Source organism: Haliotis rubra, unplaced genomic scaffold, assembly GCF_003918875.1.
Source record: "Haliotis rubra isolate DU_JTF1 unplaced genomic scaffold, ASM391887v1 Scf507, whole genome shotgun sequence".
NCBI lineage: Eukaryota > Metazoa > Mollusca > Gastropoda > Lepetellida > Haliotidae > Haliotis > Haliotis rubra.
This window is the reverse complement of record NW_025767199.1, coordinates 714,605-740,758: the sequence shown is the minus strand read 5'-3', so window position 1 is coordinate 740,758 and position 26,154 is coordinate 714,605. Positions and strand designations below refer to the sequence as shown.

The following is a 26,154-nucleotide window of genomic DNA, read 5'->3' as shown; positions in this document are numbered from 1 at the left end:
ACTATGGGAACAGAAATCCCCATGGGATACAGGCACTTGGTACTGACATCCCCATGGGATACAGACACAGGGTACTGACATCCCCATGGGATACAGACACAGGGTATTGACATCCCCATGGGATACAGACACTGGGTGCTGAAATCTCCATGGGATACAGACACAGGGTACTGACATCCCCATGGGATACAGACACTGGGTACAGACTGAACATCCCATGGGATACAGACAAAGGGTACTGAAATCCCCATGGGATACAGACACAGGGTATTGACATCCCCATGGGATACAGACACAGGGTACTGACATCCCCATGGGATACAGACACTGGGTACTGAAATCCCCATGGGATACAGACACTGGGTACTGACATCCCCATGGGATACAGACACTGGGTATTGAAATCCCCATGGGATACAGACACTGGGTACTGAAATCTCATGGGATACAGACACTGGGTACTGAAATCCCCATGGGATACAGACACTGGTACTGACATCCCCATGGATAAAGACACAGGGTACTGACATCCCCATGGGATACAGACACAGGGTACTCAAATCATTATGGGATACAGACACAGGGTACTGAAAACCCCATGGGATACAGACACACCTGGGTACTGAAATCCCCATGGGATACAGACACAGGGTACTGACATCCCCATGATATATGGACACTGGGTACTGACATCCCCATGGGATACAGACATTGGGTACTCAAATCACTATGGGATACAGACACAGGGTACTGAAATCCCCATGGGATACAGACACTTGGTACTGAAATCCCAATGGGATACAGACACTTGGTACTGAAATCCCCATGGGATACAGACACAGTGTACTGAAATCCCCATGGGATACAGACACAGGGTACTGACATCCACATGGGATACAGACTCTGGGAACAGAAATCCCCATGGGATACAGGCACAGGGTATTGACATCCCCATGGGATACAGACACTTGGTACTGAAATCCCAATGGGATACAGACACTTGGTACTGAAATCCCCATGGGATACAGACACAGGGTACTGAAATCCCCATGGGATACAGACACTTGGTACTGAAATCCCAATGGGATACAGACACTTGGTACTGAAATCCCCATGGGATACAGACACAGGGTACTGAAATCCCCATGGGATACAGACACTGGGTACTGAAATCCCCATGGGATACAGACACTTGGTACTGACATCCCCATGGGATACAGACATTGGGTACTCAAATCACTATGGGATACAGACACTGGGTACTGAAATACCCATGGGATACAGACACTGGGTACTGACATCCCCATGGGATAAAGACACAGGGTACTGACATCCCCATTGGATACAGACACAGGGTACTCAAATCATTATGGGATACAGACACAGGGTACTGAAAACCCCATGGGATACAGACACACCTGGGTACTGAAATCCCCATGGGATACAGACACAGGGTACTGACATCCCCATGATATATGGACACTGGGTACTGACATCCCCATGGGATACAGACATTGGGTATTCAAATCACTATGGGATACAGACACAGGTTTCTGAAATCCCCATGGGATACAGACACAGGGTACTGAAATCCCCATGGGATATAGACACAGGGTACTGACCTCCCCATGGGATACAGACACAGGGTACTGATATCCCCATAAGATACACACACTGGTTCCTGAAATCTCAGTGGATACAGACACTGGCTACTGAAATCTCAATGGGAGTTTGAAGTCTTCATGGGACTTTTGGGACAAACATGGGACACAGTGACTGACTCTGCAGGGAAAGAAAGATCCTGGATCTCAAACCTGTTTATCTTACAACATGGTGACAACAGAAACGATATATAATCTCACTACATTATGCCACTAAGGACAAAAACAAACTCTTGCTCAGTGTTTTATTTCCCTGCCATCATAAAGATTTATGTGCCTTTTACCTTGAAATAAGAGCCAGTTCTTTTTTATGAGCGACATGTACCTGCATACATGATGGACCAGATAGAGACTTTCATGAAGGGATAGGACCAAATCTTCCTCTGTTTCGGACACAGGATATCACACACCGGTTGAACAAAGTGTTTGTAGGTGTCATATATATGTAAGTAAATATCCCCTCCTGGAGGTAAACAATACATACAGGATGTGTTTAGCTGGAGTCTGGGCACACAATTACAATGTTTTATGAACTTAGATGCTTACTGAGTTCTGTAATGACTTGAATCTCTTCAGAATCCAGCAAGGGAGGATGAATCACACAACTTTAATGTAACAAATATTGTTTATATTTCACCACTGATCTTAACTGTTTTGTTTAATTTGTACAGAAATAATTCTATGAATTCTGTGTGAAGAATGTCTTTGTCAATTGTACTTATAGTCATGGCAGGTTGTGCTTATAATGGTTCTTATTGTACCTCAAACATAAATATTGTTTTCTGTTTGGCTGAGCACTGTTCTATTATTTTCAATGTACCGCGGCTTACAAGCAAGTAACATTTTCTATGTTACCCACTGTGAATGCCAAACTGTGGTAATTCATAGGGTACTTTGTGTTAGCAATTCTTTATCTCGAATAATTGAGTCACATGTGATGTACAGAAATTACTGATATTTTGCAAATGCAAATCGATGGAAGGAAGATAACTCTAAATTTGTTTTTCTTGTCACCTGTCGTTGGTATTGGCTAATTGCCTAACTCTGTAACTTCTTATTACGATCAAATACCCATGCTTCAAACAGTTCAAAATTATCATTGAGGTGTTTGGTAAGATAAATACGTTGTTCACTGGTCCCTCGGGGGCCTATGGGTTGATGTACCCTCTATGTTGATTATGTTCATAAAATAAACAAATATAGAGTTTACATCAACCCATGTCCCCCATCGTGACCAGTGATCAACTTATAATATCCAAGTTCAGCTGTGATTATGGTGTTTTTAATGTCACCATTTCCATGTGATATATTCTGTTGAGTGTCTGCAGTAAATTTGTTGAGGAGATGTGGCTAAGATTTGATTTTGACTTGATGATTGTTGGGTTACTTCTCCAAGACTGTCCAGACCACCTGGTGTCATCAGTGGTATTTCCCTACATTACATTAGTGAAACATGACTGACTGAGTTTGGTTTTACGCCGCCGCTTTTAGCAATATTCCAGCAACATCACGGCGGGGGACACCAGAAATGGGCTTCACACATTGTACCCATGTGGGGATTCGAACCCGGGTCTTCAGCGTGACGAGCCAACGCTTTAACCACTAGGCTACCCACCGCCCCTAGTGAAACATGAAGAAGCTTCAGAGTGAGTGAGTGAGTGAGTGAGTGAGGATGGAGGACATGAAGACTGATTGTCACATACCTACCTTTCCAGGTAATTAAATGAACACCTTGACACCCAACAGGTAGGTTACCCCATCTTCTCCAGGTTAACTTCTTTGAGTGGCATTTTAGAAGTTGGACAGTACAATACCGACAAACGTTATGTATATAAATGAAATAAAAGAAGTTGTTATCCATAAAGTTTGTGAATATTCCTCTTCCATGGCATCATGAAATTAATAATTTGTTAAACTGTTTTACTTCACCATATTACTTTTTACATAAATGATCCATAACAAAACTCTATTCTAACGAGTCTAATCCTGCATTTAACTGTGTTTTCAATCCTTCTTATGAGGAGTTGTACAACAAAAAGCCTTCTCTTGTTCCGCCTCTTGGTTTAAGAATTAAACCATTTCTTTCTGCTGCCGGCATTGAGCTGGAAAATATAGCTCCTTCCCGTCTTCTTTTCTTCTCCGCCTTGGCAATTGGTTAGGCCACAAGTTGACCTAACATTAACAGCATTTAAACAAGCAGAAACTAATGAATTACAATATAAACAAGAATATCATCAATTAAAAAGTCAATATAATACATATAAATCCTTATTTACAGATGGATCCAAGGATGGTGGCTGTGGGCATGTGCCACTGTCATTGGATCCAGAACAATATCTTCTCGCTTACCAGATAACAGCTCTATTTTTACAGCAGAAGCAAAACGCCATCTTAACAGCTCTTAAATATATTAATAAACACCGTAAATATAAACAATATATAATCTTTTCAGATTCTCTTTCTTGTCTTCAGGCTATTAAAAATATTTCTTGCAAACATCCACTTTTATTAGAAATTATTGAATTGAATAATGAGCTTGCTACTGGCCAGTGCGACATCGCCTTTGTTGGTTACCCAGCCACGCTGGCATTTCTGGGAATACCATGGCTGATCTTGCTTGCCAAGGCAGCACTCAACAAATCTGTGACACCACTTCTGATCCCATACTCTGATTACAAAGCTGCTATAATGATCTTGTATCCGTGATCTGATGCAAAGAAGTGGGACACCCAAGTAGGTATCAATAAATTACATGAAATAAAACCTATATTGGTTACACTTACTTGGGTTGTCAGTCCAGATTTGAAGAGGTCATTATATGCATGTACGATGTCGTGATTGGCCACCCTACCCATATATAATGCGATGAATACCTATTGAAAGGTGAGGATCTCTCCATGTATCCCTTTGTGATGAACGAATCACGGTCAAGCATGTCTTGCTTGACTGTGTTGAGTACTCCATCACAAGGATAAGTATTTTAATGTCAAAACATTGAAGGATCTTTTTATAATGTTAATTATCATTTAATAGTTGAATTTTTAAAAGAATTAGATTTGTTAACAGATTTGTAAATAGATAAATATTTTATTATTGGTAATTAAATTAGTAACTGAGATTGTTAGTGGCTGTACCCTCAAAGGGGGTTGAAGTATTGTAAAATTATTGTCCTCCTGAGAGGGTAATGTGAAGTCCCAAAACATTTCAAGTCAGTTTAAGTGTACCAGGTTTTTAATCGTGAGAATATGTGTGTTTTAATTTATGGCTAGATTTCTTCTGTCGCCAATGGCTGAAGGGATGGTGTAAATCCAGCTAGGGTCCATGCAGGTAGCAAAAGTAATGTAAGTCCCCATGGTTCCTAGTATGGTGATCTACCTTCAGTTGTTGGCGATCAATAGCCCGTTTTTATATTGTATTGTCATTTAAAAGTACCATATTTTAGTTTACTTACTAGTTTTACATACATATCTGTGATATTCTAGTTGTTTTACTGTCCTTCGTTGGCAGGTTTTTATAACATACATGTATTTCATTTCATTATCGAATGTTCTCGTCACAATATGGCTGAAATATTGCCGATGTGACGTTAAATAATAACTCACTCACTCACTCACATAAATGATCCAATTCATATAATCGTAAACAGACTGTTTCAGGACTAGTGTTATGACCTCAGAATAGTTCTCACATCATTTGTATGTCATACACAAAGATAAGAGACATTTTCAGTCTATCCTGAACTGCATGGTCTCCACCTTCTTCACACTGAGGATTGCTCCCAACTTCATCTACCGCTATATACCAGTGTTAGGCAAGAGTGTTGAGGGGCAGGTTTCTCCTGTGTTGTGGAATTCATTTAGTGATTATTGACAGTAATAACCAAGATATGAAAGCCTGTCAGTTACGGAGTTTGGACCTTGCAAACCAGAGATTGATAGCATGAGCAATGGTTGAGTGAGTGAGTGAGTGAGTTCAATTTTATGCCGCTTTTAGCAATATTCCAGCAAGATCACGGCAGGGGACACCAGAAATGGGTTTCACTCATGGGTCCCATGTGGGGAATCGAACCCAGGTCTTAGGTTGATGGCGTCAAGGTAGAACTAACTAAGTCTTTTGAGTAGAGTATAACGGAAGTCTACAAATTTGTGTTTTTATGCCACAAGTTAAAGTCACAAGTTTGGTGGAAAAATAATTTCATGCATATTATGGTTCTGAAATATAATTGTGTCAACTAGTGGTGTTCCGATTAATTGAAATAATCGAAGATTGGTCGCAGTGGCCAAACGACCAAGCAATCGATCACGTTTTCTCATAATCAAACACAAGCGATTTTGGAACCGCTGTTATAGAGTTTGAAATACTTGATGATGGAACATATCTAGGACGTTGTCAGGGCCGGAAAACGTGTTTAATTCTTAGAAAACTCAATTCACTTTCTGAAAAGTCATGACTGAATATTTCTTGAAGAATCTGGGAAGTTTATGTTACACTGGAACTGAATCATTTTCCACTGGATGTGAAATTTGCAAATGTAATTTGTGCAGTTTCTAAATAAAACAAAAACAACAGAGAACCAAATGTTTTTTCTTTATGCTTATCTGCAACTACAACCTGAATAGGAAAATCTAAAAAATGACGCTAACCAATTTTTTGACTGATGATTGGTATCGAACCAATCATCAATTGTGAGATTTCAACCAATTCCCAACACTAGTGTTAACTGGGTGAAATTACTGTACTAAAACATGTAACACATGATAGTAATCTATAGTTTGGAGGTAAGTAATTTGGTTGGTAATCAATTACTTACGTCTTTGTAAAGCCCTGCATATTACCGCAGGTTTCAGATTTCAGAGATATTATCAACACGTCTATCAAGGAAGTCATCACCCCTGATATGATCACAGCCCTGCTAGAGGTATGAAATGATTAATGTCTTAAGCTTACTGAGATCTTAACACAGCATGAAACAGGCGGTATTGTTAGTGGACTGGGCTATTCAACATATCTTCTCAGTATACACATATATATTAGCCAACTTTGTTCACATATCAACGGATCGGGACGGAGTCAAGTTGTTTACTGTTGAAATCATTGTCCGGTTCTATAATACCCATGTGGGTGTATTGCTAGAGCAAATCACTCGTTCTACATGTCTGTGAATAAGCAGGGGCAACAGTTCTGGGTTCATATGAAAGATGTGAGGGCTGTTTTCATAATACTTGTGCTATATATAGAGTAGGACACTCACCCTGTTTGTTTACCAAGGATGTCACGATTGCAAAATGTACATGGACGGCACACCTGTCTGTATACAAACATGGAGGAGATATTGGTCTGGTGACACAGATTTAGGAACAGTGTACTATCATGGAATAATAATTCATACGAAGATTCATTGTTAGTTGTGGCCACTACAAGCGATATATTGGGATTCAGATATTAGGAAAATATAAATATAGAATATTAGTTTCATCATGTATCAGTAATAGCTTAGAAAAGACTCCAGTCAAACGTAGTAAAACTCATCTCACAGACATACTATTGCAAAAGGTATATGTTACGGCTGCACAATTTCACAGATGTTCAAGATAAATCCTAGCCTAAGGTTTCAAGGACTCAAATCTTTCAGTAAGACAAAGTAATGTCTAGACGATTTAATGAACTGCTTTGATAAAGTAAACATGTCATCACCTCCATTAAAATATATTGTGCAAACACTTTAAATTAGGGTCATTAAGCCATCTATTGTAACACCATAACCATCCAAGCAACATGTCAGCACAATTAGTGCCAGTTAAATTAGGAAGCTTCCAGGACATGCGTCAACACAATTAGTGCCAGTTGAAATAGGATTAGCAGGATTAAGTACTCTCCCTGTCTGGTCATTTCATTTGTAGGACACACCCCATACCGCATATTCTGTATTTCATTGGTTAGTATAGGGAACACCCATTTTGTATCATTCAACAAATCATAATCTTTCTATTGTTTCAATTTTAGATAAATGGTCACCAACTCCATTTGTTTGTCAGTAGGGTTTAGACTCCCAACACAGGTCATCTCTAACCCTCAGCACAAAGGGTTGTACCAACTCTCTGTGGCCACCCCATGTTAATTTTGTTCTTGTTAATAAAACTGTAATTAGCTTCTTGTGACTTCGGACTCTTTGCTGAGCTAATTCCCCACAAGCAGACCAGCACGCCAGTTAAATAATGGGTTTCACCAGAACCCTCACTTGGACCCAAGACCCCTATCATAATAGTACTCTCTTTACATTGATGTCTAAATATGTTATGAAGTTATCTGTGAGCAAACAGGGATGATATACTCATGGAAACGAATAGGGGAACACATGTAAGTACAGGTGTTCCTATATTCTTTCCAGGTTTCTTCACAAGATATATATTGCACTGTGCGTGAAATTCTGGGAATAAATAAAGGAACATTTGTACCTTCATGTGTTCAATCATTCATTTCCATGAGTATATTTTACACCACTGAATCCAGGATGGCAGTAAGTAGAAGATGAAGTATTTCATAAAATTATATATATTGATACATATTTGTTCTACACATGAAATTTGAAAAATTGATGGGCAAACGAAAACAAAACCCCATGTTGATGGTGGCTGAAGCCAATAAGCTGTGACTACATGATATTTGATAGGGGCTTGACAATTGTGTTTTGGACCTAAACTTTGAATAGAGTTAAAGTATTTTTATTTGCACTCAATAGAGGTATAACATTTTAATTTTTTAAAAGTATTTTTATTTCCCATGTATATTGTTGACATGTTACATAATACAATGGTTATACAGTCAGAAGTTAATACATGATACAGATTTTCATAATTCACAGGTTGGGTCGTAGTATGCACAGTATATGTAGTATACAATAATAATCATACATTCAGATATTACTACAAGATACAGATATCCACAGATAATTCAACTGTTAAGTTGTACTCTACATATAGTACAAGTACTAGTACAATCATCATCACATACTGGAAGCTGATATGTGATACAAATGTTCATATGTAATTTCAAAGTTTAGAGGTATAACAATGATCACACCAAACTATATACATGTGTGGATCTCATTATATTGTTGCAATATTCCAGTGCTATCAGTTTGAACACGTACACCTGCAGAAAATCTGCAGAAGTCGAGTTATCAGGTGAAGTTTTCATTAATGGATCCATGGAACATAGGAGAATTCTGAAATATTACCATGGATCAGGTATATTAATAGCAAACATACAACACCATGATTAATTCATTTGGTAATAGAACGCCTCCGTGGTGTAGTGGTTAGAGCGTCCGCCCGGAGAGCGGAAGGTCGCAGGTTCGACCCCCGACCGCGTCATACCAAAAGACGTTAAAATATAGTACTTGTTGGTCCCTGCCTGGCGCTGGGCATTAATGGGTACAACAAGGACTGGTCGGCTCGGAGTCAGTATAATGTGTCTGAGTGGGGTATTCATGCTTCACAGCGGCATGGTATCTCAGTGGGCTAGCACTATAAAACCAGCTTAAGTCTGGGCTAGTACGAGCAGCCGCACATACACATACACATGCATGCACGTCGTCATATGAGCGAAATATTCTCAAGCACGACATAAAACCCAATTTCACCTCACCTCATTTGGTGATAATACTGTCAATAATTAAAATAACACAATTACTAAACATAAATTGCAAAACCAAAAATTTACCTCTCCTTTCCCTTAAAGCTATGTTCCTGTTTGGTTTTGAAAAGCTAAAAATCTTAAACTGTTCATATTTAGACTCTAAAACTCGATACCCATGAAGGTCCGGATTAGAATATTGATCTTCAGTAACCCATGCCTGTCGTAAGAGGCGACGAACGGGATCGGGTGGTCAGGCTCGCTGACTTGGTTGACACATGTTATCGGTTCCCAATTGCGTAGATCGATGCTCATGCTGTTGATCACTGGATTGTCTGGTCCAGATTCGATTATTTACAGACCGCTGCCATATAGCTGGAATATTGCTGAGTGTGGTGTAAAACTCACTCACTCACTAAAACCCGATGGTCCCCAGAACCTCCTTCTTTGGCCTACACTGGCCCCATGTGATAGATGGAGTGCCCTCAACAACAATAGAGCTCCATTATCGACAGCAACCTCTAATTATAGCCATTGTGCTCTTCTACGTCTCCTCATCCAGCTGGCCACCCCCTGGTGGGCGTGTGTCTTACATGCTGTAGTACGTAGTGCGTGGGCCATTTGTGATGTGAAGATGTGTTCTTCATGATTCACACAGGTCTACAAAGTGACTGCTTAATTTGGCTTGTTATCACCTGGTGTTAACAGTAACAGTAGATGTAAGCCACAGAGTGAGTGAGTGAGTGAAAATGGTTTAACGCCACTTTTCAGCAATATTCCAGCAATATCACGGTGGGGACATCAGAAATGGGCTTCACACATTGTACCCATGTGGGGAATCAAACCCAGGTCCTAGGCATGATGAGCGAACTAGGCTACCCCACCCCCACACCTACACACGGCCACAGAGACTATGTTTACAGCTGAATTGTTGTGGATTTTGTTTGTTCTCTTGCTGGTTGTTTATGTTCACATGTTGTCTCAACATCATCATAATTAGAAATGGTTTGGCCTTTCAAAATATACTGAGGGAAACAAATAAGGGAACACCACTTCATGGCAGTGATCCTTTATGTTTATTCTCAGATTTCCTCTCACAGCACTATTCAAAGTTGGTGATGAAAACTGGAAAATATTAAAGGATAACTTGCATTTTCCTGTGTTCCTTTATTTGTTTCTCTCAGTATATTTGTTTTAATAAAATTTGATCTTATACCTTTAATATACGATAAATGACAGAAGATATGACAAAGAGTAATATATTACTTGCAATATTAAGACAGCAGTATGGCTATAATGGTAAGACAACCCAGCCTCTAAATGGAAAGCAGCCAATTGAAACAATCACACAAATAGTTCATGTAAGTATTAAAATATCATATTGATCTTCTCACGCCTCACAGGCAGTTTGGGTTATCAAGGGTAATAATGCATTTGCACTTTGAGAAGCACAAGTGTGTCGAAACAGGCGCTTTATAAATAGCCATTATTATTATTATCAGAGTAATTCATACATGATATAATGGTACAGTAGATATCTTTTCAATTTATTTATTTAACTTTACCTCTCCACCACACAACCGATCACTCTGAGTGTCATATAGGACACACTGTTTCCTCTCGTCATACACATCGCCATGACAACATTGCTATTGCCAACAAATCACAAGAGGTACTGAACATTCCACTGACAAAGCATCCTCTGTCAGTCAGTGTCTCATTTCAAATTATATTTTCCTCAAGAGGTAAAATGTGTCCACACTTTGCCTTGGACCTACAACAGGGGGCATTTGTGCCCAAACTGTGACAATTAGAGCTGAAGCTGTTAAAGACTCCTCTTCCCTATTCACAATTGTCAGAACCTAAACCGGACCAGTTCTATAGAGACAGATTCTTTTTAAAGGCTATTTGTATTGAATGTGACAAAAGCATTCTACCCTGCCAAGGAGACCCTTTGACAGCCAGATGCTCCAGTCGTCCATTGAGGAGACAAGCCATCACGGTCCTGAATCGGGATGATATTACAGCCTCTGTATAAAACCTTCAACACTTGTATTTAGTAACAGCAAATAGTTCCGCAACTTTTTCGGTTTACTTTTAAACTGAACCCGAATAACCCAACTGTGCTTAAGGTGTTTGTGTTTAGTTGTATTTTGTTTCATATTTGCCAAACAAACTATGGATGGAGTTTTGTGGATGCCATTTCCACCTCAGCATGAAATTGATCCGGATTGTGTACATTTTTGTATGGTGACTTACGGGTGGTATGCTTTCGTTGACACACTGTACCGTTGATAACTGGGGATGGTGTTTCGAGGTTACAGCTCATGCCAGGTCACTGTGAAATTGAACCAGATTGTCTAAATTTTTGTGAAGTGAGTTATTGGTGGTGATGGTTTGATCTATTCTCACAGTGCATCTCCGATGACCCTGCGATGGAGCTTTGATGATATTATGACTCAGCCGTTCATCTTGTCATGCATGAATTGTCGGAGACTCTGAAATAATACAGTGCAATAACAAACTGAGGTATGTCACTGTAGGTCTTTGTCGCAACAAGATTTCATATCTGTCTTTTGTTCAATATGATCCTTTCTTCGATAGTTGGCATGTGAGACATCTTATTGAAGTGAGGTATGTTGACACACAGAGATAATCTCATGTCAACAAAACCCATTGCTGACTTTGAAATTGAGGGATTGTTTTCTTCAGATTATCTTTTGAAATATTTCAAGACTATTGTTTACATTTTTCATGAAATAGAAGTTTTACTTTTAGTGTGATAGAAAAAGTTCATGAGCTGAGGCACGCATTTAATTAGGGTTTTTTGTTCAAGAAAATATTATTTTCCGTGGTGAAAAAGATGCAGAACAAGAATGTTAATAGAGGAGAAATGTGTTTATTTTTTCACAAACACTTTATCACAGATTACCAGGTATTTTTCATTATGATTTTCACTGCTATTTTTTATTCCAAGTGTTATCTGTCTCCATGTATGGATACTGGAGACTGAATATTCACTGGCGTTTACGTTAAAATTTTCTTATTTGCCCCAAAAAATTCAGAAACAAACATAGAAAAACGAGCTGGAAAATGGATTTAACAATAATTCATATAAATAATCACAACACATGACTGTACACTTCTGTATCTGTAATTATGTCTGGTTATAAGTAAGCTGCCCTTGTCTGCCTTCTGGAAACACAAGTTGGACAAAACCAACAATAGATTCTACACTTGAATTCAAAGAAAATCTTTTATATATCATAGAGCAGTTTTAATGAGATTGAAACAAGCCATGAATAGGACAGACCTGAGTCAGAGTCGTCAATCCCTGGTAGGTGTATGTGCTTATTATATCCTATACATACACACTGAGTCAGTGGGCCACCCTGTCAGGAAGGTGGGAGGACTTGCTTTCATTGATGCACGTCTTCATCAGATGATTCTGACAGGACTTGGGATAGCATGGTCACTGTTGGTTATAGTTCACACACACTGAGGTAGGTGGGAGGTGAGGTGATATGGGGTTTAACGTCATGCTTGAGAATATTTCGCTCATATGACGACGTGCATGCGTGTGTATGTGTATGCGTGTCTGCTTGTACTAGCCCAGACTTAAGCTGGTTTTATAGTGCTAGCCCACTGACTCCGAGCCGACCAGTCCTTGTTGTACCCATTAATGCCGAGCGCCAGGCAGGGACCAACAAGTATCATATTTTAACGTCTTTTGGTATGACGCGGTCGGGGATCGAACCCGCGACCTTCCGCTCTCCGGGCGGACGCTCTAACCACTACATACACACACGGAGGCGGTCGAGGTAGGTGGGAAGTACTGTACATGAGAAATTAATTTAATCTGGATGGTAGCTCTCCTGGTGAAATCGTTTTGATTAGCAAATTTCCTTATTAACAAATCATGGTTCTGGGGTATCATCTTGTATGCTTAATAAGCAGTGGCTAGTAATTACATTGCCAGCGCCAAAGGACTGTTTAACCTCAGGCTGTATTTCATATGTCTCTTTCATCAATGCAAGTATCTGTATGTCCCAGACTCTTGGATGTTGAATATTGGATTATGATCATTAGGGGCAGTGGGGTAGTCTTGTGGTCATTGATTTTGTAAGATATACCTGTGGACAGTTTACATTTTCAACAGGTGCTTCCATCATGAGTGTCTATTGTTTATCATTTAACACCTCACTCAGATAATATTCCAGCTATATGGCGGCGACTGTAAATAATCAAATCTGGACTAGACAATCGAGTGATCAACAACATCTATGCAACTGGAATACAATGACATGTGTCAGCGAGCCTGACCATCCGATCCCATTAGTCACCTTGCATGGGTTGTTGAAGATAATTTCTAACCCAGATCACGGGTTTGAGTCTCTCGCTATGAGCTAAAAGATCACTAAGAAAATGAGTGCAGCTATTTACCTCACCCCATCTTTCATCCAACTCCTCCCCATCCCAATGTCAAGCAAGTCCCTCTCAGTGCCCAGTTCCACAGACCAATCTTACAGCTATGCTTCTTATAAATAATGTTAATTTCTGGGAGTTATGATTATCTTAAAGCTAAGTTCATTCATGGGAATGGGGTCCAGAGATCTAGCTATCTTTTATAGAGATTTCATCTAGTATCGTCCTGTCAGATTCGCTATGACAAATGACTGTCTTATCTTAAGCCTAGATTGACCTCTTGAGTCCAGGATTATTTATTCTGATCTATACACTGTAACACTGTGTACACTCTATACCAAGTTTCCTCAATGTTTATTCATTATTTTTGGTATGATAAGTATTCTTGGTTCAAATGTAGTGAATGGTTTAGGTGATGTTTCTAAGTGTTTGTTTGAAGTAGATTAGAGATTTAGGTCACTCAAACAAAGTTGTTATCACTTGTATCTACCTACAGTCTTATAGTATATTTTTTAACAAACTGTGGATATCAATACTTTAAAATTGAATTTATTACCTTTGACAGATTTTATCATTATCATTGATTTTAAATAACTTTTATAAATAATCGTTTTGTATTAATGAGTTAGAAAAAGTTTCAGTTGTAAAACAGATTTTTAGGAGTATGGCAGGGCAAGCTTACTTACTGTAATTACTGATTTCCAGTGATCCATTTAAGTCAGAAACACTAGACTTACTCTATGCGAAAATAAAGCAGTGTTTTCTTGAAAGGTTTATTTATATATTAGGTCAGACCAATTTTATTTCTTGTTTTGCGGATCCGGCGGTCGTATTTTTTTAATAATATGAAAAAAAATTTGATTTTCCCCGCTCAAAAAATAATATCCTTATGTTTTTATTGGCCAAAAATGTAAACTTACTAGAAAAAATGTTTTGGATTATTTTTTGCCCCATATACACTTCATAAATTGCCAGAAGCAAAATAATTTTAATATTTAGAAGGAATATTACTTTAACTGGTGATTTTATTTTTATTTTTTTCACCTCCTGCCTTAAGGTTTTCTGAGGACAAAAATCTGTGAAACAAGAAATACAATTGGTCTGGCCTTAGATTCATAAAAAGATGATAAGTGGTTGTTCGGTAGAAGGTCAAGCTACTGAAACATCCTCATCAGATATAGACTTGTATATCTAGCATTTCAGTGTCCTCCTCAAATATATATGACTTTAACAACCACACTTTTCTTGCACCATTTAAATGAAAGACAAAACCATTTGGAATTTAGAGAATGTTTCCAAAACACAAAGACTCAAACTTCTTGTTTTCATTTTTGTTGACCCCCATCGTCTTGCCTGTCCGTGTAGAAAGTGCTCGTCTTTATTTTTGTGATTATACATATTTGTGTGGCGTGTTTGAGAGGTATGGAGAGATGTCAGCTGGGGTTTCAAGTAAATATTGGTCTGTTCTGAGTAAATTACATCCCCAGTGTCCCTTTGGTCTAATGGAAGGTTAGGGGTGGACGGGCCGACAACTCTTTTGTCACTGATACTTCCTAGAAATTGTAAACAGGTTGGGGAGGATATCTCTAATCTTTGCTATGTGTGCTGGGTAGAAAGGGAATGATATCAGTATATTATTGTTGGAACACTCAGCTGATGTGACGTATGTTAAGGTAAGGAATGTCATTGGAATAAAGGGATTGGAATTTGAATGAGAGACAGTGTCAACTATGTGGGACTAAAGAGACTTAATGTTTAAACAACATTTTAGAATGGAATCATATGATTATTACAATGGAATATTGTAGTATTTATGCAAAATACTTAAATGTCATTTGAGATATCAAGAATCTTTTGACAGAGATTTGTTATTAATATATATCACATACTTGGCAGTGATATATATATTTGGGAATAAATCCCTTATCTCACTTCAGAGACAATACACAGATACTGTCAATCTGCAGGGTTGTTTTCTGGCTGCAGAAAAAGGACAAATAAGTTGAAACTTGTCTCATGAACAAAACTATTGAGCAGCGAGCTATCAGGATGGGTGAATTCTTTCATTTTCAACTGTCAACTGAATACTAACAGTTGGGTCATTCCACCCTGTCTTTGACAGACCTTCACACTGACTTAATGTACAATACATTATTTTTATTCAGAAATTGTTGCATGTGAAAAATATTAGTTTGAGACAACAGTCAAGTATTTTGTTTGTGAATGAAGAATGACAGCATGATAAAATAACATGAAGAAAAAACATTTTAACACATAAATATAATAATGAGCAACAATGAGATGATAATTCATCATAACAGTACAATAATCACTTGTTCTGTGTGTGATAACTGTATTATTCTGCAGCTTTCATCACAGAATGACACAGACAGTATTTCAGACCTCTCGAAGGCAACATGTCAACCAAGACACATTATACACAGATCTTCTCCAACATTTCTCAGTGGGACAAAAGCTGTTGGATCATAAATGAGTACAACATGGAAAACACTTTGTCTCCAGGCACTGATCCACAACTTACACTGAAAGCATGGGATGAAAGTGAAGCTCCTTGCACAACACCTGTATTCATAAATCAGTCTCACAACTCATCGCATATGGAAATCTGTAGAGACTGCATGTTAACTAGCTAACATTCACATACTTTTTTTATCTTGCCGTATCATATAGCTATTATCAAATATTTAAGGGGCTATATGTTTAAATGTATTTCATGAAATGCTTTCAATGAAGGATGTAAGGTGAGCGTGGTTAGCATTTATCAAGTCAACATGGAATTCTTGTGTGTTCAAACATTTGATTATTTGTTGTCCAATATTTGATCTAGTGTCTTCTTTTCACAATCTGAATTTTCATTGCCTACCTTGATAGACATATTTACCTAACACTTCACACAGGTAGAGTTAATACAGTAGGTTGCACACCACAGTGGTTGTCACATGGGATATTTGTACTTGGCTGTAAGCATTTTGTGGTAATTTGCACTTGTACAGTCAAATTGGAACCACTCTTTGGCAAATCATTCTTCCCATACATAAAATTATGGAATGCTTTTTTTTTATTCATCATTGATAACCATGGTTTTACAAATAAGCCATACAGGTCCATGTGGTCAGGGACTACTGGTTTATAGACTTCAACGTGAAATAATATATATATTTTTTCTATTGTAAATCTAACATTAGTGCTTCTAGATACTTAAACCTTTTCCCTTGAATATGTAATTTCCAAAGCATATTTCAAATCTATAAGAAAATGCTTTATAGAAACTATTTATGGAATACTTATGACAAACTTTAGGTTTGCCACACCACTCCTGAGGTGACTGAGACATTGTGGCTGTTGTAAATGGGATACCTGTATGTTAGGCTTCATCATTGTCCATAGTATCAAATGTGAACCTTTTTGCAAACAGAATTATCTTTTTTAATATTAATACCAATTTACAAAATGACAATGGTTTTGCTCTTAAATTCATAAATATGAATAATTATAAACAACAAATATTTGGTAACATTAAAATGTTGCAAACAGAATTATCACTTGCTACAGTGGTGTCTTGAAACATTTTATGAACACCTTCTCTATGACAAATAAATGACACCTTCTCTGTGACAAATAAATGACAAGATTTTATGTACTGAATTCTCTTCTTCTTTAACAATTTCTATGTCTCTATTGACAAAGATACAAGTAAATGAATTAAATGAAACAAACAGATCTAAAATTTGATTGTCAATTACAGTGTAACAGATTTTGAATTCTCAAAATACTTATGATGTACATTCTAGATACAGGTAGATAAGACTATAAAAGACTTTGCTATGTGTACTTCCTTGGTCATTGTCTCAGTTAAGAGACAAGAGGGAAATTAAATGAATTAAATGAAACAAACAGCCCCTTCCTTTAAAATAATCCCTTGTTTTGTTATTCCAAGTCCAACCCACCTGCTGCACATCACTCAGACAAACACACACACACACACTTCCATGTTGATGTTGACCCTTCCTTCATGACAATAATATTTACATATTTTGTATTCAATATGAGGTGTATTAATGCTTGGGTGTATTAACTGCGGACTTGTAAAGAGCTGGTGAGTGAGCTTGAATTAATGCAACTTTGAACAGTACTTAAGTTTGATGTGGCAGAAAAGCAGGGATGCAGGTCTTAGCCAGGTTATGAACAGGGAGCCCTTCTCTCCAAGCTGTCAGCACCACCATCTTCATGAAGGCAATCCTAGAAACAATCAGGGAAAATTGGGGATATGAACCCATGATGATAGCTTGCTTTAGGGTCTCAACTCTGAAAAGTGTACTCGTATTATGGTGCTTTAGACGATGGGGCAAGTCATGCCCCCAGCATAGTAGAGTGAGTGAGTTAGTTAGTTAGTTTTAAGCCGCTTTAGCAATATTCCAGCAATATCATGGTAGGGTACACCAGAAACGGGCTTCACACACTGTACCCATGTGGGGAATAGAACCTGGGTCTTCAGTGTGATGAGCGAACACTTTAACCACTAGGCTACCCCACCGCCAACCAACACAGTAGAAAAGAAAGTGATGTTTAAATGTGGAGATACCATCAAGGTAGTGTTTGTTTTTGCTTATTTGTACATGTCAGATGTGTTAGGCAGACTGTTTGGTAGCCTGTAACATTCACTAGTCATGAGAGATTGATTCTCTACATGGGTACATTGTAGAGCTGTGTATCGTTGTCTAAGTGGCAAGACGATATATCCCGATACCAGTTTAATTAGGCGAGACGATATATCATGAAAGTATTTGGTAAGGAACCTGCGAGACAATTATCATCACGATACAAAGATGGCGATACGATACGTATCCCGATACTTTACAATTTCTAATAGCTGAACATAAATGATAGATAAAATGACTGAATCTTTATTTGTTATACAGCAGATCTTGTGTTACATTCACACACACACATTTAAAAAGCTGTTCATTTAATAAAGTTTCAGCCTTTAATGCTTTTAAAGTACAGTCAAACATATTCAGTATACTTTGATCTAACATATGTAAGTTTGAAACGGAAGTTTCCTTTGGGAAGGTGTGTTTCTGCACCGATGCTGTCACAAACAATTGAATGTAATTTATATCAGAATTCAGAATCACTGAAAAAAAGCTCTTAAGTATGCTTTCTTAATTTAATCTTCTCTTTGTTCTCTTTCTTAACAAAGCTAAGACATCGTTCATAGTTGTTAATAAATGGTGTTATTTGTCAGACAACTAAAACATATTTCAAGTCAAGTCAAGTCAAGTTTATTGTATTCAAGGCCTCCGGCCCATATACAAGGAGTTACATACAAATACATAATTACAGTACATAATACAATGGCAATTATAATGGTTATTGCTTAGATAACCTATCATTTCTCAAGACAACAGCATGTTTTACAAATAGAGAAAGGTTGCGGATAACAGTTTCATTTCTGGAAGTGAGAATTGAGACAAAGGCTATTGTTGGATATTTTGATAGATAATTACTTGAAATATATTTTCTTCTAAGATCATCATAATATGGACATACAAATATAAAATGAATTTCATCTTCAATAGATGAAGTGCATAATGGACAAATTCTCATATTTCTGTCTATAGACAATCTTCTACCTTTATTAATACTTAAATCTAATAAACCTAGTGAGACTGAACAAATGTCGTCTGATATTTCTTGATGTCAATACAGATAAATATATTTCTGGTTGGATAAGGCTCTTAAAGGACCTATATAGATCATACCTTGAACTATTTCGAGAGAGTCGAATGCCATTCTTGATAGAACATATTAATTGACTGTTCTCGAAAGCGTTTAAGAAACAGAGTTACATTACCCACTGTCTGATTTAACCATGCAAATCCAAAGCCATGGGAAAATAAAAGATTTCTAATATGTGAAGCCCAAGTTGTCTTGCCCATGCTATCAAGATGAACAAGCATATTATAAGCTATTTTAGGTATTCGTTGTTCATGCATTTCCAGAATCTTAAGCCAATACTTCAAACATCTGATTTGTGAATTTATATAAACTGGAAATCTCCCACATTCCCCATAAACCATACAATTTTAGCGTTGCTTGTCCAACATTTAGAAATCTTTTACAAGCTAAGAGATGAAGTTTCTCAAGACATTCTTGGCTGAAACCCCCAAACTTCTGACCCATAAAGCATGTCGGTTGAATTTGTGAATCAAATAGTTTGAAAAATATGTTTGGAGTGAAGGCACCTATATTCTGAGAAACAGACATAACATTTATGAAAGCCTTCTTTGCACGTGATTGCAAATAAAGAACACTTTTTAAAATTCATCGTGTGAGAAAACATAAGACCAAGGTAGGTATAGTGATTAGCGATATAGTCAGTAACTTGCCATTGAAAAACCATTTCTCTTTTGAAGCGACGGGACCGCCTCTTCTGAAGATTACAATATTTGTTTTCTCGAAAATTAACAAAGAGTTTCCAGTCGTTTGTGTAACGTTCTAAGATATTGAGTTGATTTTGTAAGCCAATAATAGTATCGGACACCAAGATCACATCATCAGCAAAAGTAGGATGAAAATTTCAAGCATATCAGGAAACATTTGAGCGCCGTGTTTACCAGAGATTGTAATATCGTAATACAGTTCACTTATAAAGAAAGAAACAACATTGGACTTAAGATACAGCCCTGTCGTAACCCTATGGGACAATCAAAGAAGTCGGTTACATCATTACCACAACGCATTACACGATTTTATGTTAGAATACATTGACTTTAGAATATTATACATTTTTCCTTGTAAACCAGATTTTTTTAAACAATACCACAATTTGGAATGATCTACAGAGTCAAAAGCTTTCTTGAAATCAACAAAAGCAACATATAATTTGTGCTTACTTGAAAGACATTTTTTGGATTATGGCATATAATGTGAAAATATGATCTGCAGTTGAATATTCTTTCCTAAAACCCGCTTGGCATTCGGGAATCAGGTTTCTCATATTTGACCAATTTGAAATTCTGTTATTTAATATGGTTGTAAATACCTTGCCTAAAATACTCATTAACGATATACCTCTATAGTTATCCGGGTTGTCTAAAGCTCCTTTTTATGTAATGGAACAATAATTGAGCGAGACCAGTTATCTGGAAATACACCTTTGTCAAATATAGAATTAAAACATTTCCGTGGGAAGGGCATTAACTTCGACCTGAGAACATTTTATCATTTCAATCACAACGTTGTCAGGTCCAGCTGCCTTACCACTCTTTAAATGAGTAATCACATTTTTAATTTCATCATCAGAAATTTGTGTTTCTAAAATCAATTTATCGATACTTTCATATTCCATATCAAGATTGAGATCCACGAACATCATCATCAAAAACAATGTTATCGTTCTGAAGAATAGAATCATTTGAGAACACTCTCTTAAAATGAATCAACCACTCAGGTTTGGAAATATTTATTTTGGGATTAGTTCGATTTCTAAAGGAACGGATTTGTTTCCAAAATTTAAGCGGGATTATGGACACACTCATTAAGTCTTCTTAGGTTTTGATTACGCAACCTACCGTTATATATTCTACATGAAGTTTTGTATCTATTTCTCATTTTGCAAAAATATTGTCTGTTACTCTCAGTGCGTCTAAACCGAAAACTTCTCAGTGCTTTGCGAGCATCTCGTCTAGCAGTCCTGCAGTCTTTATCTACTGTTGGCTTACTGCTCTGTTTGTTTGACTTAAATGTTTTCTTCATACATTCTGCTGATTCTAGTATAACGTGGACAAAATCATCTAAAGCACCGTTCAGATCACAATCAAGTTTTGACAGGAGATGTTAAGTAAGAAGTAATATTATTCTGCAAATTATCTAAATATGTTTTACTAAAATACTCGTCCAGATATATCTTTCTTTAGAATAGACATCTGTACAACCGTCACTCATATTTATCATATCTGCTAATTGGCAAGTCAATTCCAACGGTAAATGATCAGATTCCACCCTTTCACCAACATTTAACATATGTATAAATGGGAAAAAGTCAGGTGAGCAAACAAAATAATCGTTGACACTGGAACCCTGCTAGCCATTGTATGTATATTCGCCTTGTTCGTCTCCGTGTACTCTACCATTCACTATGAACAGTTTGAAGGCATAACATAAGTCTAACAACAATCTACCAAAACCGTTAATAACATTATCATGGGAAGTACGATCTTCAATAGGGTAGTCGTCATCATCAACATCATGAAATACATTATTCACATCATCATCATTAGACAAAGTCAAGTTATTTTCTTTACCTGTACGTGCGTTGAAGTCGCCACAAATAAGAGTATGACACTCAGTCATGCCTTGAAGGTTATCTAAAAGATATTGTTCTAGTTGTTCAATATTACAGTTATAAGTCTTATGTTTATAGTAAGTTGATCCTGTTGGAGGGATGTATGTACATATCAGGTTGACGTCTTTATCTAGAGAAAACAATTCCTTAGCAAGTTTGAGACATAGAAAGTTATCGAGATCAGTTGTTATTTGTTCGCATAAGTTTCTAAGACCATGGTGGATACATATACAAACACCACCGGAATGTCTGCCATAGTCTGATAGCTTGATTGCAGGGCTATAAAATATATCATAACCTTCAAGCCAATTATAATTCATGCTTTCCACAAATGTTCAATTCCACAAATGTTCATATTTCAATTACTTAAAGACAAGTATTCTACAGTTCATCGAGTTTGAAAAATGTTCACACTCTTTCACTTATACACCAACTCCTTTGTCCATGTAACAAAGACAACAGACACAAACAAATTCCTAAAAGGTTCAATTTATTTTTAAAATTCAGCAGAATTTCAAAGAGACTCCCTTCCTATTCCTAATGCAATACTCCTTACAACTTTAACTAGTATTGAAGTTGTATTGGGATATATCGTCTCTTGTGGCGATACATCGATGTATCGTGGACCCTTGCGATATAAATATCCTGATATATTGCCTAAATGTGTTTTGTATCGATGCACTCGTATCGCGTAGTTGACGATGCGAACATCGATGCTATCGATGAATCCTTACACCACTAGTACATTGTGTGGATCCATCTCATGGGGTGGTATCAGGATGTTTTAATTTCAGATATCTGCATAAAAAGACATTCACTCACCTACTGTGTTAGGCTAATGCAGTACCACAACAGGAACAAAAACAACAACCGATTTATTTATTTATTTATTTATTTATTTATTTATTTATTTATTTATTTATTTATTTATTTATTTATTTATTTATTTATTTATTTATTTATTTATTCAAAATTGTCTTTTTGTTGCTTTAACCTATTTTGAATACAGTAGTACTATCACCTTATAAGTATTTTTAGAACGATTATTACACAGGTTTATATTTCTGATGATGCAGTACTTATATTCACCTTAAGTATTTTGGAAAGATAATTACATAGTTTCATGTAGATGAAAGCCTCGACTGCTGAGTCAGATTTTAATCATTTCCAGATGATTGATTGGATTATCAAGGTATTTGAGAGTCAAATCATCAGTGACACCTGCCGGGCTTTGATCAGGGCAGGTGTGGTGGTTAGGCAGAACACATCAAACACTGCAAACACAGGGTTATGGGAGACATCCCACAATAAATTAAACATTATTGCTGTCACTTACAATAACCATCACAAGTTTTATTTCCACATACTTATTACATTTCATGTTGCCTCAAACTAAAGATTATAGAATACTTAATTCATCATGTGTGTCTAATTCATAACAAATCATCACATTTTTAGCCGTCTTGAAATATCCAAACTACATATTCCATATAAGGACTACAGTGATTCTGTAGCCCTCTGAGGATGAGAACCTGTTTCATTTTAATATGTTTGCAATTCAAAGGGATTGTTTAAGTTGTTGGTGTATGTGTTTTTGGTGTGTTATGAAAATTTGGAGTGATTGAGTTGAGGTGAGGTGAAATTGGGTTTAACGTCGTGCTTGAGAATATTTCGCTCATATGACGACGTGCATGCGTGTGTATGTGTATGTGCGGCTGCTTGTACTAGCCCAGACTTTAGCTGGTTTTATAGAGTAAGCCCACTGAGATACCATGCCGCAGTGAAGCATGAATACCCCACTCAGACACATTATACTGACTCCGAGCTGACCAGTCCTTGTTGTACCCATTAATGCCGAGCGCCAGGCAGGGACCAACAAGTACCATATTTTAACGTGTTTTGGTATGACGCGGTCGGGGATCGAACCCGCGACCTTCCGCTCTCCAGGGGGGACGCTCTAACCACTACACCACGGAGGCAGTGGAGTGATTGAGTATGGTTTTATGACACTTGTAGCAACATGCCTGCATTATCAAGTAGAAATGGTTTTCTCAAGTTGTCTCTGAGTGCGGAATCCAACCAGGGTCTTTGATGAGCGAACTCTTAAACCCAGCTATGCCGGCCCCTCCTTCTGGAAATGTTGATGAAAAATAAAACAATCAATTTCTTAAAATACTACAAGTGTGAGAAAAATCAACACTTATGAATATTTATTTATCTGTCTGACACACATTGCGTTCAGTGACTACTGAAATGCTACAAGTGTGACAAAAATCAACGATGTATGAATATTTATTTATCCAACTGACCCACATTATGTTCAGCGATAGCGATTTATTTAGAGTCAAGTCCAGCACGGTCAGTTAATCTCTGGGGCAAACAACTTGTCAAAACTTCCTGTGAAATAGAAAACTTGAGCCATCACATTATGCAAACCCATCTCTGATGTCCTTTATTCTGTGTTGAAAGCATGACCCAGCCTGGCCTAGGATAATGTTATGTCTGTTTCAAAGGAGATATCTCTGTAGACTCTTGGTTTCATCAGGAATATATTGAAGGGGTACAAAGGGTGGATTGTATGTGGTTGGTGAACGGGTAGACTTAATGGGGTGTGTGAACTCTTGAATAAATCATGGACTTCTATGCCTATCAATGTGTACAAAATGTATATTTTCCAGTGTACCACCACTTTGAACAGAACTCCTGTTATATCAGGCCATACTACCTTGAGAGGTATTCCAGTTATATCAAGCCATAGTGCCTTGAGAGGTATTCCAGTTATATCAAGCCATAGTACCTTGAGAGGTATTCCAGTTATATCAAGCCATAGTACCTTGAGAGGTATTCCAGTTATATCATGTCATAGTACCTTGTGAGGTATTCCAGTTATATCAAGCCATAGTACCTTGAGAGGTATTCCAGTTATATCAAGCCATAGTACCTTGAGAGGTATTCCAGTTATATCAAGCCATAGTACCTTGAGAGGTATTCCAGTTATATCATGTCATAGTACCTTGAGAGGTATTCCAGTTATATCAAGCCATAGTACCTTGAGAGGTATTCCAGTTACATCAAGCCATAGTACCTTGAGAGGTATTCCAGTTATATCAAGCCATAGTATCTTGAGAGGTATTCCAGTTATATCAAGCCATAGTACCTTGAGAGGTATTCCAGTTATATCATGTCATAGTACCTTGTGAGGTATTCCAGTTATATCAAGCCATAGTACCTTGAGAGGTATTCCAGTTATATCAAGCCATAGTACCTTGAGAGGTATTCCAGTTATATCAAGCCATAGTACCTTGAGAGGTATTCCAGTTATATCATGTCATAGTACCTTGAGAGGTATTCCAGTTATATCAAGCCATAGTACCTTGAGAGGTATTCCAGTTATATCATGTCATAGTACCTTGAGAGGTATTCCAGTTATATCAGGCCATACTACCTTGAGAGGTATTCCAGTTATATCAAGCCATAGTACCTTGAGAGGTATTCAAGTTATATCCTACCATAGTACCTTGGGAGGTATTCCAGTTATATCCTACCATAGTACCTTGGGAGGTATTCCAGTTATATCCTACCATAGTACCTTGGGAGGTATTCCAGTTATATCCTGCCATAGTACCTTGGGAGGTATTCCAGTTATATCCTACCATAGTACCTTGGGAGGTATTCCAGTTATATCCTACCATAGTACCTTGGGAGGTATTCCAGTTATATCCTACCATAGTACCTTGGGAGGTATTCCAGTTATATCCTACCATAGTACCTTGGGAGGTATTCCAGTTATATCCTACCATAGTACCTTGGGAGGTATTCCAGTTATATCCTACCATAGTACCTTGGGAGGTATTCCAGTTATATCCTACCATAGTACCTTGGGAGGTATTCCAGTTATATCCTGCCATGGTACCTTGGGAGGAAAATCTTAGGTATCACCATTGTTTTGGTGAAATGTAGGAGTACAGTTATGGTGAGACTTACAATGTATGGTTCATTATCAGAGGGATTCTGGGATTGAAACCAGTAACCAGTAGATAAGTACAAAACTACATGAGTTGTGCC

General features: G+C 37.5%; 1 protein-coding gene across 1 annotated transcript in view; it reads left to right on the top strand.

Moving 5' to 3' along the window:
- LOC124292103 (PH domain leucine-rich repeat-containing protein phosphatase 2-like) overlaps positions 1-26,154 on the top strand; it is a 65,909-nt gene that overhangs the window by 4,946 nt on the left and 34,809 nt on the right. The window contains 1 exon segment of the mRNA XM_046729145.1: positions 11,711-11,825. The gene's annotated coding sequence lies outside the window, so the exon portion shown is untranslated.